Genomic DNA, 23,144 nt, shown 5'->3' on the forward strand with positions numbered 1-23,144 from the left:
ACGTATAAATTTTTTCTTCCATTCTGTCCTATGCAGATTGTCTTTTCCTTTTCTTAGTACATTTCAAAGAAAAGAAGACGATTCAGATGAGGTCCAATTTTTCAATTTGTTATAGACTTTGCTTTGACTATTAGATCTAAGAAGTCATTGCTTGTTAAAATTGGAAAATACTTTCCCTTATCCTTTATTTTAAAGGTTTTATTCTTTCAGATTTTATGTTTGTATCCGAGAACTAATTTTAATATTTCTATATGGTTTAATGTATCAATCAGTGTTCCTTTCGTGGGCGGTATATGTTTCTATCTATTTATATAAGTAATCACCTGTCTACCTCTTTATCATTGATTTGTTCCGCTGTCATTTGTTAAGAGGATTCTGTCTTCAGTAAGTTTTGTTTGTTGTATTGTCATTTAAAATAAATTGACAATATGTTTGGATGTCTTACTAAGACTCACCATTCTGTTTTATTGATATATTTGCAAATCTTGAAGCCAGAAATACACTCTTTTAATTTGGAAGGTTATTTCAAAGTCTTTAAAGTCAGCTGCTGTTCCTACAACTTCTTTTCAAAGATACTTGGTCTCTTCTAGTCCTTTGTACTTCCGCTTGTATTCAGTATTGATTTGTTAATTTTTGCAAAATAACTTTCTGAAATTTTGATTGGGATTACATTTTTCCCACAGGTTAATTTGCGGAGAATTGATATTGTTCTATGTTGTTTTGATCCAAGAATATGGAAGAAAGAATACACCTCCATTTATTTTGGTTTTCTTCTTTTGTTTTGTTTTTTTGAGACGGAGTCTCTCGCTATGTAGTTCAGGCTGGTCTTGAACTCACTGCAAGCGTCCTGCCTCATCCTCCTGAGTGCTGGGATTACAGGCATGCACCACCATGCCCAGCATCAGTCCTTTAATTTCTCTCAACAATTTGTTTTGTTTTGGGTCAACAGGTCTTACACATCTTCAAGATTTGTCCCTAAACATTTTCTATTTTTGAAACCATTATGACTAATACATTTCAGTTTCTGATTTTTTATGCTAGTATACAGAAACACAATTGTTGTAAATTTTTATTATGAGTCCTACTATCTTATAAAGAAACTAATTTTTATTGCTTTTTTAAATAGATTCTGATCTCTAAAATAGATCAAAATGGTCCACAAAACATTTTTCCTGCCGACCTAGGAATCTGAAGTAGTGGACCTGTCTGTACTACTACCCTTTCTCATTAAGACCAAGTAAGTGAAAGTACATACCATCTGGGAGAGATGAAGTTCCAACTGGCTCAGGCACAGGGAACCAGTGAGTAGAAAAAAGAGAAAACATCTAGAGAGATGGTTGTGGATGGGATCTGTTTGGCCTGGTTTCACAAGGTTATATTTCTTCTATGTCATGGTTTAGATCTAAAAATGTCTCGCCAAAGTCTCATGTGTTCAGAGGTGGCACTTTTAAAAGGTGATTGGACTGTGAGGTACTATACTTATCAGTGGATTAACACTGATGAGTGGATGAGTTGATAGGTAAAATGTGCTGTTAGAATGGAGAGGTAGTTGGAAGACCTGTGTCACTGGAAGAATACCTTAGAGCATTAGGAAAGAAGAAATAATAACAGAGTACATCTGTATGTTATGTATGATTACTCTTCTCATGAGGTTTGTACATTATTGATTAAACTAAGTTTATAAAGCCATGAACAATGATACTTGAAGGTGAAGAAGTTTAAGGGGCCCAAATAGAAGGTTAGATTTCTTCACGTCCCTCAAATTTCGTAAAATATTGATACTGGTAAACTGTAATAGATGATGTCTTTTATAATCTTAACATTCAGAGCAGTCCATATGAAAATTATAAAAGAGATAATTATAAAACATTATTTAAAGTTATAAAGATAAAATCACCTGTCCCACAGGAAGGTAAGAAAAGAGAAACAAAGGAAATGAAACCAAAACAAACATACAGAAAACAAAATGGCTGATACATGAAAACATCTAAGATTATCCTTAAATGCAAACAGCCAAAACACACTAGACAAACAGAAGAATTTGATAGCGCGAGAATAAAAATCATGAAGAAACTGTGCTATTTACTGGAAACTGACTTTATAATTAATAACATATGTAGGTTTTAAAAAGAATGAAAAATACGTACCATAAAACAGGAAAGTGCCACCCAATTAGGATTTCAGTATTCTCATGTGGTTTATCTCATTTATTCTAAGATTAGCACTGATGAGTAATAAATTAGAAGGACATGGAGACATGCGGATTTACTTGCTTCCCACCACTCTTTCTTTTTCTTTCCTTGAAAAGTATTGTACCTAAGTATGAATTTTCTAAACATCCCTCTATTTCCCTGTTATGGTTCAGAACTAAAATGTCTGTCAAAAGGACACAGGTTCAGAGATACAGCTTTTGGCTGTTGATTGGATTGTGTGGGGTTGCTATACCCATCAGTGGATTAGTCAAGTTATAAATCCATGACAGATTATGCTGTCAGGAGGTGGGGCCTGGTTGAAAGTGGTGTGCAGTGAATTAGCCAATGGTCAACTTGTAACTCCCAGCTGAACTGAAACAGCGTGGTCTGGGCATGGAGGATCCACCTAAGGATTGTTGTCAATAGCCATAAAAAGAGAACTGGAGGGGAAGATCTTGGCCTGTTGATTTTCTAGGAGAAGCTTGTTGCAGATGGTTTTCCTGATGCAAACTAGGCTGTTCTAGTCAGAGGAAGAGCTTGAGGCTTTGCTGTCGCTGGGAGTGGCCGCTGTTTTCCTCAGGAGAGCGCTGATCTTCACCTGTGAGCATCACTTCCCGGCTCCAATGCAGATATCTCAGCTCGGTGGCACAAATCCTTCATCTCATCAGCGTAAGTTTTCTGCCTTCCACCACTGGCCTTTCGGCCTTCCAGGTGCAGATCCTCAATATGGACGAGCATGAGACATTGCCCTGGGCTCTAGGCCACTGGCTGGACTCTTGGAGGACATTGCCTTGGACTCTAAGACTTTAGCTGGACTTGTGTGGCACATTGCTGGGATCCAGGCCCTTGGCTGGATTCTTTGGGCCTCTAGTGTTCGGTTAATCTCTTGCACTCCTTTGCATTTCACTTTTTTGGGTAATTATCATGAAATAATCCTATAAACTGTGTCCTGTAGTAAATGTAATATCTTACCAAAACCCAGAGTACAAGAAGGTGAGTCCCTGGGGGCATTACGTGGAAGGTTATAACCTTGTCCCTTGTGTCCCACACACATAACATTGTTTTGGGGGTTTTTTTGCCTCCCATTAGGTGAGCAGCTTTTCTTCACCATGCCATTTCTGCCTTGGACCAAGCTGACCATGAACTGAACCTTCTGAAACTTCAAAATAAGCCTTTCTCCTTTCAGTTTTGGATGTCAGGTATTGTGTCTCATCGATGGGCAACGTGACTAAGACAGAAAATCGGTACCAATAGTGGGGTCATTGTTGAGACTTTACCTGAGCATGTTGCTCAGAAGCCTTTAGAACTAGTTTGTGGGAGGCATTTATAAAGGATTGGAGAGACAAGCTAAAGAAGCTTTAGAATGCTATAAGGTGAGTTTAATGAGCAGTTTACTAGGAGCTCAGAAGACCTGAATGCGGATGGGAATTCAAAAACTGAAAGACAGGCAGGCCCATGAAATTTTAGATGGGAACTTGTCTCCATTTTGTCCACATCATAAGACTGTGTGAGGTTGAATTTAAAATTGGTGAACTAATGAATCTAGTGGAGGAAATATCAAGTAGCCCAACATTCAGTCTGTGGCATGGGTACTGCTGGCTGCTTTTAGCTCAATGTAGAGTGGAATCACATTTATCCATAAGCTTAATATTGAACCTAACCATAGAGTTTGAGTTCTCATCCAGTTTGGTTTGCAACCAGAATCGTGGAAAGAATTAAATTCGTGAACTGAGGTACCAATGTATAGTGAGAATCAAGAGCTAAAAAGCAGAGCTGAAAGAAGTAAAACTTACACACCTTAGGCACAAATAAAGGTCTTGTAAAGCTGGAGCCAAGGAGAGCTTGGGTACAGCAAAGAGGAGTATTTTTTAAAAGCCATGTACTTTGCCTTCCTGAGGTTTTGTTTTGGTTTTGGTACTGGGGATTGCACTCTGAACCTTGTTCTGGTGAGGCAGGCGGTGGCACCACTGAGCTAAATCTCTGGCCCCTTTAAAAAGCCATGTACTTTGAATTAGGGCCATAGAAAAGATGCCTTGAGATCATCCCAGGAAATGGCCAAATAGCATCCATCACAGGATCAAGGTTGTAAAAAGATAAACTCCTTTGAAAGACTGATTTAAGAAGAGATCCCCAGAGTTTTCTGTTCATTTGGGGGCCCCTAGGGAATTATTTCCCCAAATAAAGCTATCTAGGCCCTTAGCGGCCACAGAAGCCATTGTTCAAGTGTCCTGCCTACTGCGTGAGCTCATAGCAGACTTTGATATTATCCACATGGTGCTGATTTTACATGCATACTGATTTCAATAGTTGCGGGGTTATGGAGGCTCCCACTCAGATTTCAAAGGAAGTGGTGGGAGGCCAGGCACTGTGCCCCTGAGGAAAATGTGTGAAGTTGTACAAATGAAGCTCAAGGTGCAGTGGAGACCACAGGAAGTTGAAGATACCAGGAATGTTGAATAGCTGCTAAGGCGAGCTGCTGACAGCATAGCCAGCCGAAGAGAGAGGTCATGTGGTCTGCAACCAGCAAGGCCATAGGAGTTTTGGAATTCACATTACACCATAATCTGCTCCAAATGGTGGCAATGGCATTACTAGATGTAATGATTGCCCTCTGGGTTTCAGTCTTGCTTCGGTCTGATTCTTTTCTATTCCCTGTTCCTTTTGGAATGGGAATGCTTACCCTGTACCATTGCAGTGTGAGAGAATTTAGATTTCATTGGATCATGGGGCCGCTATGTTCGTCAGTGGATTAATCGCAGCTGGATGTGCTCTTAAGTGGGGTCTGGTTGGAGGAAATGAGTTACTGGGAGTGTGGTCCAAAAGAGTGTATTCTTGTCCTCAGTTCCTTCCCCATCTCTTTCTACATCCCAGTTGCCATGATCTAAGTCTCTTTTGTCCACCATGCCCTTCTACCATGCCATTTCTGCCTTGGAGCCAGCCTATCGTGGACTCTGAACACTCTGAAATAGTGAGCCAAAATAAACCTCTCCTCTTTTTTTTTTTTTTTTTTTTTTTTTTAAATTCTGAAGATCTTTTCTTGGTACATTTTAGGTATACAATGCGTTTAGATTTATCATTGGGTGCTTGTACCTGTACATGATGTATCTTGGTTCTTATTTATTCCCCATTACCTGTGCACCCTTCACCCCCTCCACCCTTCCCTATTTACAGAGACTTCATTTCCATTTTTTTTTCATTTCTCATAATTTTTCCTTTCCCTTCTTTCCTTTCCTCTTCCCCTGCCACCACCCCTACCTCTTTGGACCTTTTCTTCCTATTTCAAATTATCAATTATTCATTTTAATCATTTTAACCCTTATTTACACTTTCAGTTTCTCACACTAGAGAAACTATTTGGTATTTACACATATGTGTCCTATTTATTTCACTTAAGAGTATGGCCTCGATATACGATATACATCCATTTAGCTATAAATGTCTCCAGCTTCTCATTCTTTATGGCTGAATAGTACTCCATTGTATGAAAAAAAAAAAGCACATCTTCTTTATCCAGTTTCCAGTTGATGGGCACTTGGGCTGTTTCCAAGCTTTAGCTGTTACAAACTGTGCCGCTATAAACATGGGTGTACATGTATCGCTCTGGTATGATTCTTCTATTTCTTTGGGGAAGATACCCAGCAGGGGAATAGCTGGGTCAAATGGGACCTCTCGTCCTAGTTCTTTGAGGTATCTCCATACGGATTTTCACAGTGGTTGCGCCAGTCTGCACTCCCACCAGCAGTCGAGAAGGGTTCCTTTCTCCCCACACCCCCGCCAGCATTTGTTACTGGTTGATAAGCTCTCCTCTCTTTAAAGTTTCAAGTGTTAGGTCCTTTTGTCCCAGTGTTGGGAAAATGTTGCTAACCTTTCAAAGTCCATTTGTTTTCAGAAATTATTTACCTTTAACTTGAGTCTCTTTAGTCACCCGCTGTCGTGAGAGGGAAAGATACCTAGTGAACTAGAATGAAAGGGTGGGAAAATGCTGTCAGTAAACAGTGTCACGTGAAAGGCTCAGAAATGCTCCCTTGTTGATTATTTCTGCTTGTTTAAGTGAGAATTTCTTTTTCCTCTAGCATCTGGGAAAGAATTAGGCTTTGCAGTGTCAATATTCTATCACCTAAATGTTTCTTTTCTTTCTAGAAGGTTTCCATTGTTCTTCAGTGGCTTCTCTGCTGGTTGGAGTTTAGGTGAATAATGGTTGTCTAGGCATGAGGGCACGTGCAGTACAAGAGCATGAGGGGTTGAGATGTTTGGCCTTTTTCCTTCAAAGATTGCTTTGGAAGTGGTGCAGTGGTTTTGAATGAGCCATCCCTAGTATCGTTATCATCCTGAGGAAGAGGAAATGACAGAGAGGTCATTTTTTTCTGGCTCCAGCAGTGTGCATGTTAAAAGATGAGGCAAGCGAAGAGACAGAGCAGGATGGAAGAGGAAGGGCAGTGGGCACGGAGTTTCCTGTATCGTTTGAATAAAAGTCCGTGTCAAAGGCTTGCAGGTATGAGTTGTAGGATGCCAGCTGCAGGAGAGGTGTCCTTGACCAAGGCTGTCACACGCAACCCTCTGTGCAGTTCTCTGCTCAAGCAGGTGTAATGTATACAAACTAAGCATTTTGCATTTCTTTTGTGGAGTGATGTAGGACACAAACACCACCATGTGGCCTCGCGGGCTGGGAATGGGTTTCAGACACAGAGCTGCCCTTCCCTGGGTAAGTTGCACAGCTTGGGTGCTGAGCCATCTCGGAGGGCTCTCAGAAGGACCTTGGAGAGGCAGACCCAGCGCACAGGGCCCTCAGGAAAGCTGCTCGTGTCCATTACACTGGGGTTTACATTTCATTGTCACAGGAGGCCCGAGGAAACTGCCAATAGGAATTTGGGTCGGCATGTGGCCTTCTCTAACCTCGGAGTTATTCTGAAGAATCTAATATGCGTTTCCTATGCTTTAATCCGCTTTGTTTTCACCTTTCAAATTTCCTCATTAAAACCTTCTCCTTTTTTATTGCCCAAATCCTGTTCCAATTGAGAACCCTCCCTGCTGAGTCCATAAGTACTTCACTCTGTCAGGAATTCAAAGTACTTAATTGCACAGGGACTGGACACTCTTACTCTGCATACTACATTGCATTCTCTCGCGTGGACATATAAGGGATCGATGTCGTACACAGAAAATTATATGCAACAGATTAGTCTACATTTTTTTTTTTAATTTTGAATTTTGAGTGATGGCAGGATGAGAAAATCCATCTCAATTTTTGAGAAAAGGAATTATGCATTGGGTTTTCTGCCTTTCCTATTGAGGTATCTCTCCTTAATCTCGAAATCTCTGAGAGCACAGGGTGAGGGAGGGGTGGAGAGAAGAGAAAGAAGGGAGGCAGAGGGAAGGGGAAGAGGCAGTCCACAGGAAGTGCAACCAAGGAAGCAAGAGGTGATGATCAGATGAGTCTCTAAAGCCTTAGCGATGACTTTAGTAGTAAGTGAAATTCGGGATTTTTATCTTACCTCTACGTGGCCTCCTACCTCACTTCACCCGAAGCCGCCAGGAGGAAATTTAGACTAGTAAGGAGGAAGAACCTCTCCACTTTGTCTCCCACCGTCATGGCCAGAGTGCCACCTCTGTTTGCTCTCCGTACAGTTTGCTGTTTATTTGCCTGTGTCCCACAGGTTGCAAGTGTTTCTTTGTCTAAAGGCTGATTTGGAAATAGGTGGCCATTGTAGCTGCTGCGTCTGCTGCTGCTGCCTCGCAGCAGCTCTGATTAGAAGACACCAAGCGGAGTCCTGTGGAATAGTGTAAGGAAGAGTCAGGTGGGCAAGAAGGTAATTTTTTCCAGCAGTGTTCCGACTGAGCTCTGTCTGGCTTGCCAGAGAATACCTAAATATGGTGAGTGTCTAGAGTGGTTTTGCACCTAACAACTGACTTTTCAAGTATACAAAGTAGTTTTTGACGTGCCAATGATATTTAATTGAAGCTAAGCATAAAAATGCAGCAACATCTCCTAAGTCTGAGAGAAAGGGAGAGGAGGTTGCTCATTTTCTCTGAGCCCTAAAATTTGTCATGCTGAGCATGCAGCAGGAAGAGGGGAGCACTGGGAGAACGACAAAGGAAGAAAGAGGGAAAGGGCATGGTTTTCTTGCAGACCTTTTAAGTGCGTTCTTCAGACTCCCCGGAGACAGTGCTGGCTGAAGTGGCGTGAGGGAAAGGCAGGACTCCGGCCTCAGTCATGCTGTGTGCACTGCCCTCCTTCAGAGAGTGCTCTGCCCGTTACGAGAAAAGTGGGTGGCACTTCGTGAAGTGGGTTAAGGCACAGCAACTACAGCCTCAGTGCCGGCCCTGGGAGCAGGGTATGGCCACCTGCACACGGATGCCATTTCTGGACTCTCAGGCCACCTGCTCACTGCAGATTCAATTCATAGGACTCTCTTTAAGAGCCTTGTATGGTATGGGATAAAAACCCAAGGACTGGGGTTCCCTGGGACTAGCCTTACCTGCAGTTTTGCCACAGCTTTCTTTCATGGTTTAAAAGGCCAAGAGGACCACTTTCACCATGCTGTGTACAGTACTCTGCTCAGCAAGGTGGCATTCATCTAGCTTGATATGTGAATGGCGCCTTTCTGAGTAGCGTAATGTGCAGGATGATCAGCGTCTATGGTGGCATCGGTAAGCGGGCGGAGCTTCAGTCACAGAACTTTGTTCTCCGGTACCCAACATTCAGTGACGTGTCAACTGCAAGTACACTCTGTGCGCCTTTTTTTTTTCTTTTTTTAAAATTCTTTTATAGGTACATTTTAGGTAAACAACACATTTGTATTTCTCATTGGGAACTTGTCCCTTTACATGATGCATCTTGGTTCTTATTTTTTCCCCATTCCTAGCCCTCCCTTCCCTATTTACAAAGACTTTATTTCCATTTTTTCCATTTCTCATCATTTTTGATTTCCCTGCTTTCCTTTCCCCTGCCCCTCCCACTACCCCTACCCCTTTGGACCTTTTCTTCCTATTTTGCATTATCGATGATTCATTCAAATCATTGGTACATTTTAGGCATACAATATAATGACAGTCATCATTGGAAATTTGCAACTTTCCATAATCTCTCTTGGTTCTTATTTTTCACCTTTGCCTAGCCCTCCCTTCAACCCTTCCATTCCTCCCTATTTACAAAAATTTTGTTCCTGTTTTTCCATTTTCTCATATTATTTCCATTTTCTTTCCTTTCTCCTACGCCTCCCACTTCCTTCCCCTTTGCCCTTTTTCTTCCTATTTCACATTACCTATTACACATTTTAGTCCTTATTTACACTTTCAGTTTCTCACACCAGAGAAACCATTTGGTATTTATACATGTGTATCCTATTTATTACACTTAAGAGTATCGCGTCAATGTGTATCCACTTAGCGATAAATGTCTCTAATTTCTCCTTTTTTATGGCTGAGTAGTATGCCATTTTATTTTTTAAAAAACACGTTTTCTTGATCCAGTCTCCAGTTGATAGGCATTTGGGCTGTTTCCAAGTTGTAGCTGTCACAAACTGTGCTGCTACGAACATGGGCGCACATACATCACTGTGGTATGATTCTTTTAATTCTTTGGGGAAAATCCCCAGCAGGGGAATAGCAGAGTCAAATGGGACTTCCAGTCCTAGTTCTTTGAGGTATGTCCACACTGATTTCCACAGTGCTTGCACCAGTCTACACTCCCTCCAGCAGTGGAGCAGGGTTCCTCTTTCCCCACAGCCCCGCCAGCATTTGTTATTGGTTGATTTCATGATAGCAGCCATTCTTTCTGGAGTGAGGTGGAATCTCAGTGTCGTTTTCATTTGCATCTCTCCAGTGACCAGTGATGTTGAACATTTTTCCATGTATTTATTTGCTATTTCTACTTCTTTGTCTGAGAAATGTCTGTTCATTGCAGATGCCCATTTTCGGATTGGTCTTTAAATTTGGTAGGTCTGATCTTTTAAAGTTCTTTATAGATTCGAGATAGGAGACCTTTGTCTGAGGAAAAGCAGGTGAAGATTTTTTTCCCACATTGTGGGTTGTCTCTTCACACCGCTGGTGGTTTCTCTTGCTGTGCAGAAGCCTTTTAATAAGAAGAGATCCCACTTGTTGATTCATTGTGCTAGTTCACGGGAAATTGAGGTTTTGTTCATAAAATCTTTTCCTACACTGATGTCTTCAACGGTTCTTCCTAGCCTCTGTTCCAACTGGTTCAGAGTTTCTATTTTAATATTTAGATCTTTAATCCATTTTGATTTGAGTCTAGTGCATGGCGAGAGATACAGGTCTAATTTTAATCTTTGGCAAGTTGAAGCCCAATGTTTCCAGCACCATTTATTACAGAGGCTATCTTTCCTTCAGTGAGGGTGTTTGGCTCCTTTATCGAAGATGAGATGGCTGAGTGTGTCTGGCGTTGTTTCTGCATCTTCTAATCTGTTGCACTGGTCCTCAGGTCTGTTTCTTTGCCAGTCCCATGCTGTTTTTTATCACAGTAGCTTTGTAGTATAGTTGCAGGTTGGGGAATGTGATAACCCCCTGCCATGTCTCTGTTACCTAGAATTTCTTTTGCTATTCTGGGTCTCTACTTGTTCCAAATGAATTTGTGGATTGTTTTCTTGAGGTCCGTGAAGTATGCTTGCTGGGATCACAACTGGAATTGCATTGAATCTATATAGCAGTTTTGGAAGTATGGCCATTTTCACTATATTAATCCTTCCTACCCAGGAGCAGGGGATGTCTGTCCATTTTCTGCTATCATCTTCAATCTCTCTTTTCAGAGTGCTATAGGTTTCAGAGAAGAGATCTTTGATTTCTTTCGTTAGGTTGATTCCTAGGTATTTCAGTATTTTGGATGCTATTGTGAAAGGAATTATTTGCCCTATTCCTCTCTCAGTGAGTCTGTCATTCGTGTAGAGGAAAGCTATTGATTTTTGTGTGTTGACCTTGTAACCAGCTACTTGACTGAATTTGGTTATTAAGTCTAGAAGACTTTTGGTGCAGTTCTTGGGATCTGCTATATAGAGTATCTTGTCATCTGCAAATAATGACAATTTGACTTCTTCATGTCTTATCTTTATGTCTTTTATTTCTTTCTGTTGTCTAATTGCCGTGGCTAATGTTTCCAAAACTATATTGAACAAAAGTGGTGATAGTGGACATCCTTGTCTTGTTCCTGATTTTAGTGTGCAGGATTTCAGTTTTTGACCATGTAGTTTGATATTGGCTGTTGGTTTTTCCTAGATGGCTTTTATCAGTTTGAGGTAGAGACCATCTATTCCAATTTTTGTAGGATTTTTATCATAAATGCACGTTGGATTTTGTCAAATGCTTTTTCTGCATCTATGGAGATAATCACGTGGTTTTTTTTCCTTGGCTCTATTGATCTAGTGTATTACATTGATTGATTTGCGTATGTTGAACCCCCCTGCATCCCTGGGATGAATCCCACTTGATCAGGGTCTATGGTCTTCTTGATGATCTTCTGCATTCTGTTTGCCAGGATCTTATTAAGGATTTTTGCATCTATGTTCATTAGCGAGACTGGCCTCTAGTTCTCCTTTTCGGTTGGGTCTTTCTCTGCTTTGGGGACAAGGTGATGCCTGCTTCCAGGAATGAATTTGGGAGTATTGCTTCCCTTTCAATTCCATTGAAGAGTTTAAACAGTAGTGGCAGTAGTTCCTCTCCAAATGTCTTGTAGAATTCAGCAGTGAAGCCATCAGGGCCCGGGCTTTCCTTAGTTGATAAGTTTTCAATTATGTTTTCAATTTTATTGGTTGTTATTGGGTGGTTTAGAATTTGTAGGTCTTCTTCGTTCAACTTTGGTAATTCATATGTACCTAGGAATCTGTCCATTTATTCTGTGTTGTCCATCTTATTGGTATATAGGTTCTGGAAGTAGGTATTGATGATCCTCTGGATTTCTGCTGGATCTGTTGTAATCTCACCCTTTTCATTCCTAATTGCATGGATTTGGGCCTTTTCTTTCCTTTTTCTGGTAAGGTTGTCTAAGGGTTTGTCCATTTTGTTGATTCTTTCAAAGAACCAACTCTTGGCTTCATTGATTTTTTTGTATTGTTCTCTTAGTCTCCATTGCAATGATTTCTCCTCTGATCTTTTTAATTTCCTCCCTTGTATGAGCTTTGGGGTTGTCCTGCTCTTCTCTTTCTAGAAGCTTGAGGTTCAGCATCAGTTTGTTTAATTGGGCTCATTCTGTTTTCCCAATATGTGTATTCACTGCTATGAATTTCCCTCGTAAGACTGCTTTCATTGTGTCCCATAGATTCCAATATCTTGTTTTCTCATTTTCATTTCATTGAAGGCACTGTCTGATTTCTTGTTTAATTTCCCCTGTGACCCATTGGTTATTCAGAATGTGGTGTTCAATTTCCACGTGTTTATGAAATTTTTCCAGTTTCTTTTGCTATGGATCTCCAATTTCATCGCACTATGGTCTGATAATATATGGGGCATAACTTCAATTCCTTTCCACTTACTTAAACATGTTCTATGTGTGAGTATGTGGTCTATCTTGGAGAATGACCCCTGTGCAGCTGAGAAGAATGTGTATTCTGATTTTGTGGGGTGGAAGACTCTGTAAACATCTGTCAAGTTCATTTGTTCAAGAGTTCGATTGAGTTCCAGCATTTCATTACTTATTTTTTGCCTACTTGGTCAATCTCTTTGTGACAGTGGGGTGTTGAGGTCCCCCACTACAATTGTATTAGTGCATAGATGACTTTTCATGTCCGTTAGTATTTGTTTTATATAGTTGGGCGCACTAGTGTTTGGTGCATAGATATTTATGATTGTCATCTCTTCCTCTTGGGTTGTTCCCTTGACAAGGATATGTAGTGCCCTTCCTCGTCTCTCTTAATCAGTGTTGGTTTGAAATCTACTTGATCTGCAAAGAGGGTAGCTACTCCTGCCTTTTTTTGAATTTCTGTCACATGGAGTATTGTTTTCCACCCTTTAACTTTCAGTCTGTGAGTTTCATTTTGAAATAAGTGTGTTTCTCATAGGCAGCATATTGTTGAATTTTGCTTCTTGACCCATTCTGCCCCTTCTGTTTCTTTTGATTGGTGAATTGAGACCATTAACGTTGATGGTTATAAGTGAAACGTATTGACTTGTCATTGCCATGACTTTTTCTTTTTGTTGGGTTCTCCCCCTTTACATTTAATTTCTTGTTGTGCCAGATGGGTTCATTCTGCTTTGCTTCTTGGGGTTGTGATCCTCAGTGTCTGTTCCTAGGCTATTGTGTAAAATTTTTTGGAGTGCTGGTTTGGTATTTACGAAGTTCCTAAGGTGCTCTTTGTTATGAAAGTACCTTACTTCTCCATCAATTTTGAAAGATAGTTTTGCAGGGTACATCAGTCTGGGTCGGGGGTTGTTTTCTTTTAGGGCTTGGAATAGGTCACTCCAAGCTCTTCTTGCCTTGATGGTTTGTGTTGAGAAGTCTGCTGTGATTCTGATGGGCTTTCCTTTGTATGTGATTTGTTTCTTTTCTCTGACTGCTTGTAGAACTTTGTTCTTCTGGTGAGTTTCTGGAATGTTAACAATTATACACCTATGTGTAGATTTTTTTGGATCGAGGGTATTTGGAGTCCTATATGCCTCACTTATCTGTATGTCAAGTTCTTTTCCCCTGCTTGGGAAGTTTTCTGCCATTACTTCTGTGAAGAGTTTTTTAGGTCATCTGCACTCTGTCCTGTGTCTTCATTGACTCCAATCAGCCTTATGTTATTCTTCTTTGCATCATCTAGCAGCTGCTGGATTGATGTCTCGTGTTCCCCTATAATTTTGAAGCAGTTTTTCTTTTTCTGGTCGTTAATTGAAATCTTATCTTCTAAATCTGAAATTCTGTCCTCACATTGGCTCATTCTGCTGTGTAGAGTTTCAGTGATATTTTTCATCCCCTGGAAATCTATTTGCATCTGTTGTATGGATTCCATTTGTTTCCTGTGTTGGGATTCCATCATGTTCCTCACCTTCTCTCTAGATTTATTAATCATGTCTTGCACTAGGAGCACAATTTCTCCTGTTATCTGAGAAATTATTTCTGATGTCATTTATTCCAGATCCCCTTTTGTTGCCAGTTCAGTGGGTCCAGTTTGTTGAGTATCAGAGTGTTCCATCTCATTTCCCTTTGTGGTTGCTGAAGGTGATCTGGAAGTCTGGTTTTGAGACTTATTTACATGTTTTCTCACTTCACCTGGGGGGGCAAAGGGGTGCTGTTGGCGTCCGCATGGCTCACCTCCTCTGAGCTGGGAGAGGTGGGACAGGGCCCGCGAGCTGCGGTAGGAGTGGTGGCCGGGAAGCCCCTTTCTCTGGACCAGGAGCCAGTTTGGCGGCGGCTCAGAAGCCCCTTCCTCTGGGCTGGGAGCAGCAAATATATGTGCGAATATATGTATATATTTTTGTGTCTGTGTGCATGTGCATGTGCATATATATATATATATATATATATATATATATGTATGTATGTATGTATATATGAGCCCATTTGTAGTCATTAAGAGATGTATTAGAAACTGGCTTATAGGGGTATAGAGGATGACAAGTTCTAAGTTCTGCATGGTGATTTAGAAAACTGGTGGCCCAGGGAAACTAAAAGTATATTAACAGTCCAACTCCAAATGCCAGAGTCCTGGGAAAACCAACGATTCAAAGACCAGAATATTCAATACCCAGAAACAGCCAATGTTCATTTGAAGTACAAATCCAGGAAAAGACAGATGTACCAGTTTGAAGCCAGACAGGCCAAAAGAATACTCCCAACCTGAAAGGACAGTCAGACTTTTTATTCTATTTATGTACGAACCATAGCCAGCCCTATTTTTTGTTGTTGTTTTTGGTACTGGGGATCGAACTCAGGACCTCTAGCTTGCGAGGCCGGTGGTGGCACCACTGAGCTAAATCCCCTGCCCTTCCAGACCTATTTTTATGGGGAATTTCCCTTGAGGGCATAAGTTTTGGTTCATAAGTTATCGTAAGTTTTTCTGTTATGCACAGAAATAATACGGAATGTTCAAAGTTCCCCATTTTTCAGAGAAAGAAGAACTTACTATATGGACAGTGGTACACACAGGAACGCATACAGACTAGAGGACTAGGGGACATTCCTCACCGCAGCTACTTAGGCTGAGTCAAGAGGATTGCAAGTTTGAGGCTAGCTAGGGAAACTTAGACTTTGTCTCAACATAAAAAATGCTGAGATTGTAGTGCAGTGGCAGAGTGCTTACCTAACATTCATGAGGCCCTAGGTTCAGTTCTCAGTCACACACACACACACACACACACACACACACACACACCCAGAGTAATATAAGTTGACCTTCAGAGACAACATGACCTTATATATAAAACAACCTAAATAATTCAAAAAGCCAATCAGTAATTCTTGCAAGGTCAATGTTTTAATAATCATTATATATATATATAAATAATAAGGATAAATTGAAGTGCAGAACATGAAAAGAATAACATTTAGTAAAAATTGGGCTTTAATTTTTTTCAACATGTTAATGCAGTTATAAGTGTACAGGCTTTACAGCCTTGTGTGAGTTGTCAGGTATGTGTGTATGTATGATACCTTGGCTGTTGCACTCAATTTGTTCAGATTTGTGTTTGAATACTGAAAAGTTTGAGAACTGCATGTGTTTTTCCTATAAGAAATAATGGAAAACCACATAATAGGTTTTGAAGCTCAAAAATTACACTGATCAATTCATGTTTCAAGGACTTTGAACAAATTTCACAATGATTTCTTTCTTTAACTCTATTGTGGGTCTCACAGTTTTCCTCTTAGCTTTACTGCTGCTGTCACTAACTTTCTTTGGAGCTGTGGTTGTGATATTTTACACAAAGCACAAAAAGGCGCATAATGACGAAACACACTAACACATGCGCTGTGGGTTGTCCGGGTGAGAGCGGCACTCAGACTGAAGTCGCCCCTTCGTGTCCTCGGCCAGACATGACCCCTGACTTACTCTCAATCCCTACAGGTCTTTCAGGTGGGAGTTTCCGTTCCACTGTCCAGGAAAGTGAAGAACGCCAAGCAGATTGTTTTTCCAACTTTGCTGTTCGGGTGTGGAAAGTTTGAACTTGGAGCCATTCAACAACTGAGGTATCAACTATATTAGGTTCTTAAATGTAATTGTTTAAATTATTTTATATCACAGCTATTTAGCCTAGTTTTTCTGCTAGATACTGATAAAGATGTTTCCCATGCTCCATATTCAGCTCCATATTTTTTATCCACGTTTTTCAGATACTTGATTTCTTTTCTTTCTTCTTTTTTCTTGTTTTCTTGTTCCCGGGATTGAACTCGGGTCCTTACACTTGCGAGCCAGGTGGCAGAACCACTGAGCTAAATCCCCGGCCCACAGATACTTCATTTTGACATATACCTCAGTGAGAAGTATATTTCAGTTCTATGTGCCACACTTTTTAAAAGTAGTCTCTTTAATGTATCTTTCTCCATTTTTATCTTGTTTTTTATTCTTAAACACATTATTTCTCATAAGTAACATAGAAATTCCTTGCATTTTTATAATTAAAAATGTATCTTTTACCAGAGAAGTTCATTTCATTTATACATACAGAGTTCGCCAAAACATATACACACACTTCAAGAAAAGAAAAATTGTGTGGGGGACCCTAGAGGATGTCGTGTATCACAGAAGACTCAGTACACTGCTGGCCCTTAGAGAAGAAATTGAAAATGCATGTGCGGCAATCTCAGTGACCAAGGTTATGCAAGCAGCAGTTCCCTGTACTAATAAATGCCTGGAAGCCCATGGCCACCACTTTGAGCAACTCTCCTATTTGCAGAGGCCAAAGGGTAACTTTTATTAATCTCATGATGTCTCAGTCAGTTTGGTATTAAAATATTGATACAAGTTTTTCCTTTCCTGAAGTATGTATACATTTTTGACACTCTTTGCAATGCAGTTGCTGATAGAGTTAGACAAAAAGTATAGTGTGTTACCATGATCATCTCCCATTCAGTCTATATTCTCTCTCCCCTTTATGCTGCCTTTCCTGCTTTCCATGTCTGTTCACTATTTTTCTCCTTAGATTTGCATTCAAAGCAGTCATTTTAATATGGATCACTCATGTATCACAGACTACTTTTTAGGATACTATGCTTCATTTTCCCAAACTGTGCTGAACACTTAAAGTTTTATTGTTTTCCTAATCCCTGTGGTTATTTGTTACATATTTATATATTTTATTTTGAAATGTATGACGAACACAGGAAGATATTACTGATGTTGTTTCTTTAGAAAGTCCGTATTTTAATAACTAATTATTGTTCATTTGTTCCTGCAGTTAACCCTTCAAACTGTTTTTCTTTTAGCCCACACAACTGTAATATTTTATGTAATGCAAACTATAGAGGCCGTAAAAGCTGTGAGCTTATTTTTTCTTGGCTGAAAACATTCTTTCCTTAAATTCTGAAGAATGTTCATTATTCACATTTAAAATATTTCCAGTTGTCTGGTGTCTTGTGTGTGTTCTCTTTTCTGGAAGCATTAGCTGTGACTTTAGTTTTGTTTCTTTTAAAGTGTATGTTTTTATTTTGGGCTGATTTTAAGAGTTTCCCTTTATTTTGAACACCTATGACTGGAGTTGGTAACCATTTTCTGTAAAGAGAAACAATAAATATTTTGCACTTTGTAATCCATACCTTCCCTGAGCCAACTACCCAACGCATCCTATGTAGCACAGAATCAGCCAGTGACACTGCTTAAGCAAATTGTTGTTTTCTGACACAACTTTAAGAAACTGGTACACGCCAGTTACTGTTTATGTACATCAGATAGTGAGCTGTACAATAATCATAGAGGATATACTTATAGTTGATTTAATCCACCCTACAAAATTCTATTTCCATAGTTAGCAAACTACGGTGGTAAAAGTGACCTCAGTTCCATCATAGGTTGAGCTGCATCGATGATGAATTTCAGTTTTAGTAAGAGTCAGTCCAGCTTCTCTTCATGCCTTGGCTTTGGCATGGCCCAGTTGGACTTCATGAGAGATTTCTGTCCCCTGGGACGTGAAAGACTGCCAGAGACTGAAATTTACCTTTCAGAGATTTTTACTTTGGTGTGTTTAAAACTGACAAATGCCATGGCTATGCCACTATTCATGGATTTGTGGCCACCCTACCCGCTGAGCAGTGCCACAAAACTGCCATAAATCGCAGTCTTCCTTACAGATATTTTTGGGATAGTTCTCAAATCTGCAGTAAGTTTTACCACATGTACTGGTTTATAAAATAAAAAAATCTGGTGTTGCATTTTGGTTTTCTCCTCTCCCCAGTGAAGTGCCTTTGCCAGAGACGGCCAAGATTCTTAATCCAGTACCCATGCTAGCAAGGGCTCCCCAAGAAAACTGATGGTCCTGAGGCTATGTGGAAAAGGCTTTTTGCCTGTTGGGAATTTTCTTTTATTTCGTACTTGCTTCCGTGACCCTGCAGTAACTTTACATTTAAAGATACACACTTTTGAGACAGGGTCTCGCTATGCCATGTAGTTCAGGCTGGCTTTGACCTTACCGTGTAGACCAGGCTGGCCTCTAATGCTCAGCGATCCTCCTGCCTCAGCCTCCCAAGTGCTGGGATTACAGGTATGCACCACCACACCTGTCTTAAAGATATTTCTATACTTTCCCAAGAGGATGTTAGCTAGTAACAAATATATTATCCAGTCTAATTGGAGCTTAATTTATTTGCATTGTGATTTTGTTCTTAATTTAGAACTATGAAGAAGAAAAGCACATTCTTATTGACCCACCAATTTTTCCTGACCATGAGAATCATTTATATTACCTGTGGAACAAAGAGAAAAACATGAAGAGGAACAAAAGAAACATATGAACAAGTGGAAAGCATGTAAATTATGTTAGGGCTGGTCCTGTCTCTCTTCTGACCTCCTGATTCTGAACCCTGCTAAATGTTAATTTGTTAGAAATCACAAGAATAATCTAATATATTCACCTTAACCATGTGACAGCACTACTGTTTTGCAAGGATTTTCTAGAAGGAATCTAAACCCTAAATATTGGTTACAGTTGTAAGGACTGAGAGGCTTCTGTATGTTTTCCTTTAGGGTTTGATTTAGGGTTATATACAATATCTTACTACATTTTTCTCAGAATACCATACAGGTTTCTCTTTCCAAACCTTTGGTTGTTGCTGTTTTTTGAAGATGCAGGGGATAGGGGTAGCAAGTGCAGTACCGCTGAGTCACACCCCTAGCCCACTTTTCACCGCTTGTGGCTATATCAGTTTAGCCATGTAAAACACTAAAACTTCGTCTCTTTCTCTCTCTCTCTCTCTCTCTCTCTGGCGCGCGCACGCGCTTTTATCTTATCAGTTTATCCTTTAGCAAGTCTCTTGATCTAGGCTGGGTTCAGGTACTATGAAACTCACCTGAATGTGTTACTGAATTTTTCATTTCAACAAATTTTATTTCATTCCTTTTACATCTTAAAAGATGTGTTGAGACTTTCTATATTTTTTTTCAAAAGTGTCTGTGGTATGTGTTTAAGATTGTGGAAGTATTTTTATGACAGTACCTTATAATCCTTCTAGATCTCTTTAGCATCTTTGTATTTTTGGTGCCTGTTGATTTTTGAGATGTCCCTGATTTTTACTATAACATTTTTATTACAATCGGGATATTTTGAGTATTATGAAGCTCTGGTTCCTATTTTAATATTATTATTTTTACAGTCATGTTTGAATTTTACTGTGGGAGTTCACTCTATTCATACAAACTTTTCACTTCTTCAACAACCCAGAGGCAAAACTACCTACTGTTGCCATAGGTAGATGTTTAATAATGTCCATATCCACACAGGTACATATAGATTCCATATATGTATCTATTTTTTAGAGTTTCTATTGGTAGACGTTTGCAGTAGGAAATTGCATTCATCACGGGGTTGGTACATGGACATAACACATCTTAATTCTTTTTCTGTCCCTTCCTCTCCCCTCCCTCACCATCCCTCCATCTCTTGACTTCCTTTCAATAGATATCTCATGGCTGAAAAGTAGGTCTGCCTTTTTATAGTTAGGGAAGGGTGTTACTGGTAGGAGATTTTTCTACATGATATTTGGGCGGAGTAGTGTTGCCAACAGCTGTCTTGTAAGGTTTCTCTCACTTGATACCCTGACCAGAGAATGAATGGAAACTTATCCTGAAATATTTTTTGTATTTTATTAGTACATGTTTGTAGTACATGAAGTTTACAATGACCCTAGGGAGTAGGCGCACGGACATAATAATTTCAGTTATGTTTTTATTCCCCTTCCACTCTCCACCCACCCTCCTCCCTCTGCTTTTATGTCCCCTTTGCCCATTTTCATCATTCTTGTTATTACTGTTTTGTGTTTCTGACATATAATACTTACCCTCCTTGTAGGTATTTGGTACATGTACACAACACATTTTAAATCTTTTTACTTCCCCTTCCCCATCCACTCTCCCCTCACCCTGGTTTCTTAAACCCCTTCCCACTTGCAAGAGATCTCCCTGTTTCCTTCTATCAGTGCTTTATTTTGCTCATTATTTACACATTGCCTTAATCAAGTCAGAAATGCCATATGGTATTTAAGCTTGTATGACTGACTGACTCCACTTAAAATTATATTCTCCAGGTATACCCATTTTCATACAAATGTCTCCCATGCATCTTTTTCTATACCTGAGTAGTATTCCATTATGTATAGACAGTATATTGTCTTTATCAAGTGCAGTGTGCTGCAGGGAAAAGTGTGTACACTGTTGTACGGTAGAACACTGCAAATACCTATGAAGTCCATATGATCAAGGATATAGTTCATCTCTGCTAGTTCTGTATTTTTTGTTTAGCTGATCTCAAAGCAAAAATAAGGTATCATGGTCACCCACCATGATTGTGTTAGTGTTTAATCTTTTCCATCTAGCTGTGTTTGTTTTATAAAGATAGGCACTCCAGTATATGGGGCATATATATTTATAAATGTTATCACTTCTTGTGAGATCATTCCCTTAACTAGTATGCAGTTATGCTCTTTGTTTCTTCTGACCAGGTTTAGCTTGAGGTTTACTTTGAGAGTAATACTGTTACTGCTGCTGGTTACTGGGGTTCTGGTGCATGAAATATTATTTTCTATCCTTTGATTTTTTAAGTTATGCATATCTTTTTGGATTAGATGCATTTCTTGAATGCAAAACACTGACAGATTCTGTTTATTGATCCAGTCTTTTAATCTCTGTCTTTTCACTTGGGGAGTTGATGCTGAGGGTTGAGGTCAAGTAGGATGAGGAGATCAAATACTCTAGCAAGAGACTGTACATGCGGTTCACATGTGTCCACTTTGCCAAAAAACCCCCGAGTCTTCACACAGTTCCCTTTTGCCTCAGTTGCAGTCTCACTTCAGACAGCCACAGCAGGATCCCTTGTTCAACAACCCAAACCAACCCAGTTGCAGGAATTCGCCTGCAGGCTCAGGCAGATTCTGATGCTGTCCCTGGGGTTAGTTTAGGAACTAGTCCCCAAGGCAGGGTGGCAGAATCTGTGGGCAAGTGCATTTGCAGGCCGGGTGTGTGTGTGTGTGTGTGTGTGTGTGCACGGAGTCAGGCGTGGACAGGCACTCTGGCTGGGTCCTGGGGATTGCATGATGGCATTCATGCACCAGAGGGGTCTTCAGGAGAGACCCTGCTGGTGTGGAACCCTAGGACCCGGCGGCGACTCCCTCTCTGGCCCTTGGTGAGTACTGGTGAGGTTGCTACAGGGCCACAGCATTGCCCAGTGATTGGAGGAGAGGAAAGAGGGCAAAGGGCTGGCCAGACTCTGACCCAGGTGTGGTCTCCACAGGGGTCCACTTCTGCAGTGCTCATTCCTTTGTGCTTCCCTCCCTCAGGCTATTTGGAAAGCTCTCATAAAGGCTGCTCCAGGGAGGAGGGGTAGGGACTGGAGCTGTGCAGACCAACCATGGCAGTTCCTCTGTCCTTCTCCTGTGATCCAGTTTTTAGTTTTTATCCACAAGTATCATTTCCCATTAATTTTGTGGTTCAGGATGTAAGACCCTCCCCTACTAGACAGTCTTCTCTGAGCACCTGTGACATGATTCCTCCTCTAGTCAGCCATATTGGAGGCTTTTATTCTTCATCTGCATCGGTTGGTATTTACAGGTTGCCACCTTCTATACTTAGGTGTTATGGTTTGTGTCTAGATGTCTCTCCCAAAGCCTCATGCAGTCATAGTTGGGCTTCTTCAGAGGTGGCTGGATCTGGAGTGTGTGATTGATTCATGATGCAATGCTAGGATTAAGGATGCTCTGATTAAGTGTAGGTTATTACTAAATCAGCCCGATGATTGGTTTGGCACTGCCCTAATCCTGGTAGCCTGGATACAATATAAGGGACAGAAAGAGGCTTGTCTTGTCTGCCTTGCTTGCTTGCTTTGCTACCTTTTGCCTGCTATGAACTCTTTTTCCTTTGCGATGCCTGTGTGCCATGCCACTTTGTATCCGCTATGCCTTAGAGCCAGCTGATTATGGACTGAAAACTCTACAAACTGTGAGCTAAATAAACCTTTCCTCCCTTAACCTGTGGGTGGTTGAGTATTTTGTCTCAGCAATGAGAAAAGTAACTAAGATACTAATAATAAAGTATTACAGTAAAAGGCAAAATAAAACCATAATATAAAAATACAGCCCCTTCTTCTGGTTGCCTAAAGTTTATAACACATAGTACCAACTGTTAAGAATGACATTGAAATTATCACACTTTGTAGTTAGGAGTGTAAACTGTTGTTGCCATTTGAACGAACCACTTGACAATAGTTTTTAAATTGAAACCTGCATTTACACAATTAACCTTAAGTTCAAGTCTAGGTATAAAATCCAAGCAATTAAAAAATACTCTCACCATGATATAACCAAACACAGCCACACACAGATAAACA

General features: G+C 40.3%; 1 long non-coding RNA gene across 1 annotated transcript; it reads left to right on the top strand.

Moving 5' to 3' along the window:
- Nucleotides 1-328: 328 nt before the first annotated feature.
- On the top strand, nucleotides 329-22,786 carry LOC110347616 (uncharacterized). Its single transcript, XR_015447647.1, has 5 exons — nucleotides 329-2,861; nucleotides 3,282-3,391; nucleotides 16,184-16,305; nucleotides 16,784-17,022; nucleotides 18,943-22,786. It is a non-coding gene; the product is annotated as an uncharacterized LOC110347616 (long non-coding RNA).
- Nucleotides 22,787-23,144: the final 358 nt, after the last annotated feature.

Source organism: Heterocephalus glaber, unplaced genomic scaffold (genome assembly GCF_053883595.1).
Source record: "Heterocephalus glaber isolate CG9 unplaced genomic scaffold, H.glaber_assembly_v1.0 deba00001763, whole genome shotgun sequence".
NCBI lineage: Eukaryota > Metazoa > Chordata > Mammalia > Rodentia > Bathyergidae > Heterocephalus > Heterocephalus glaber.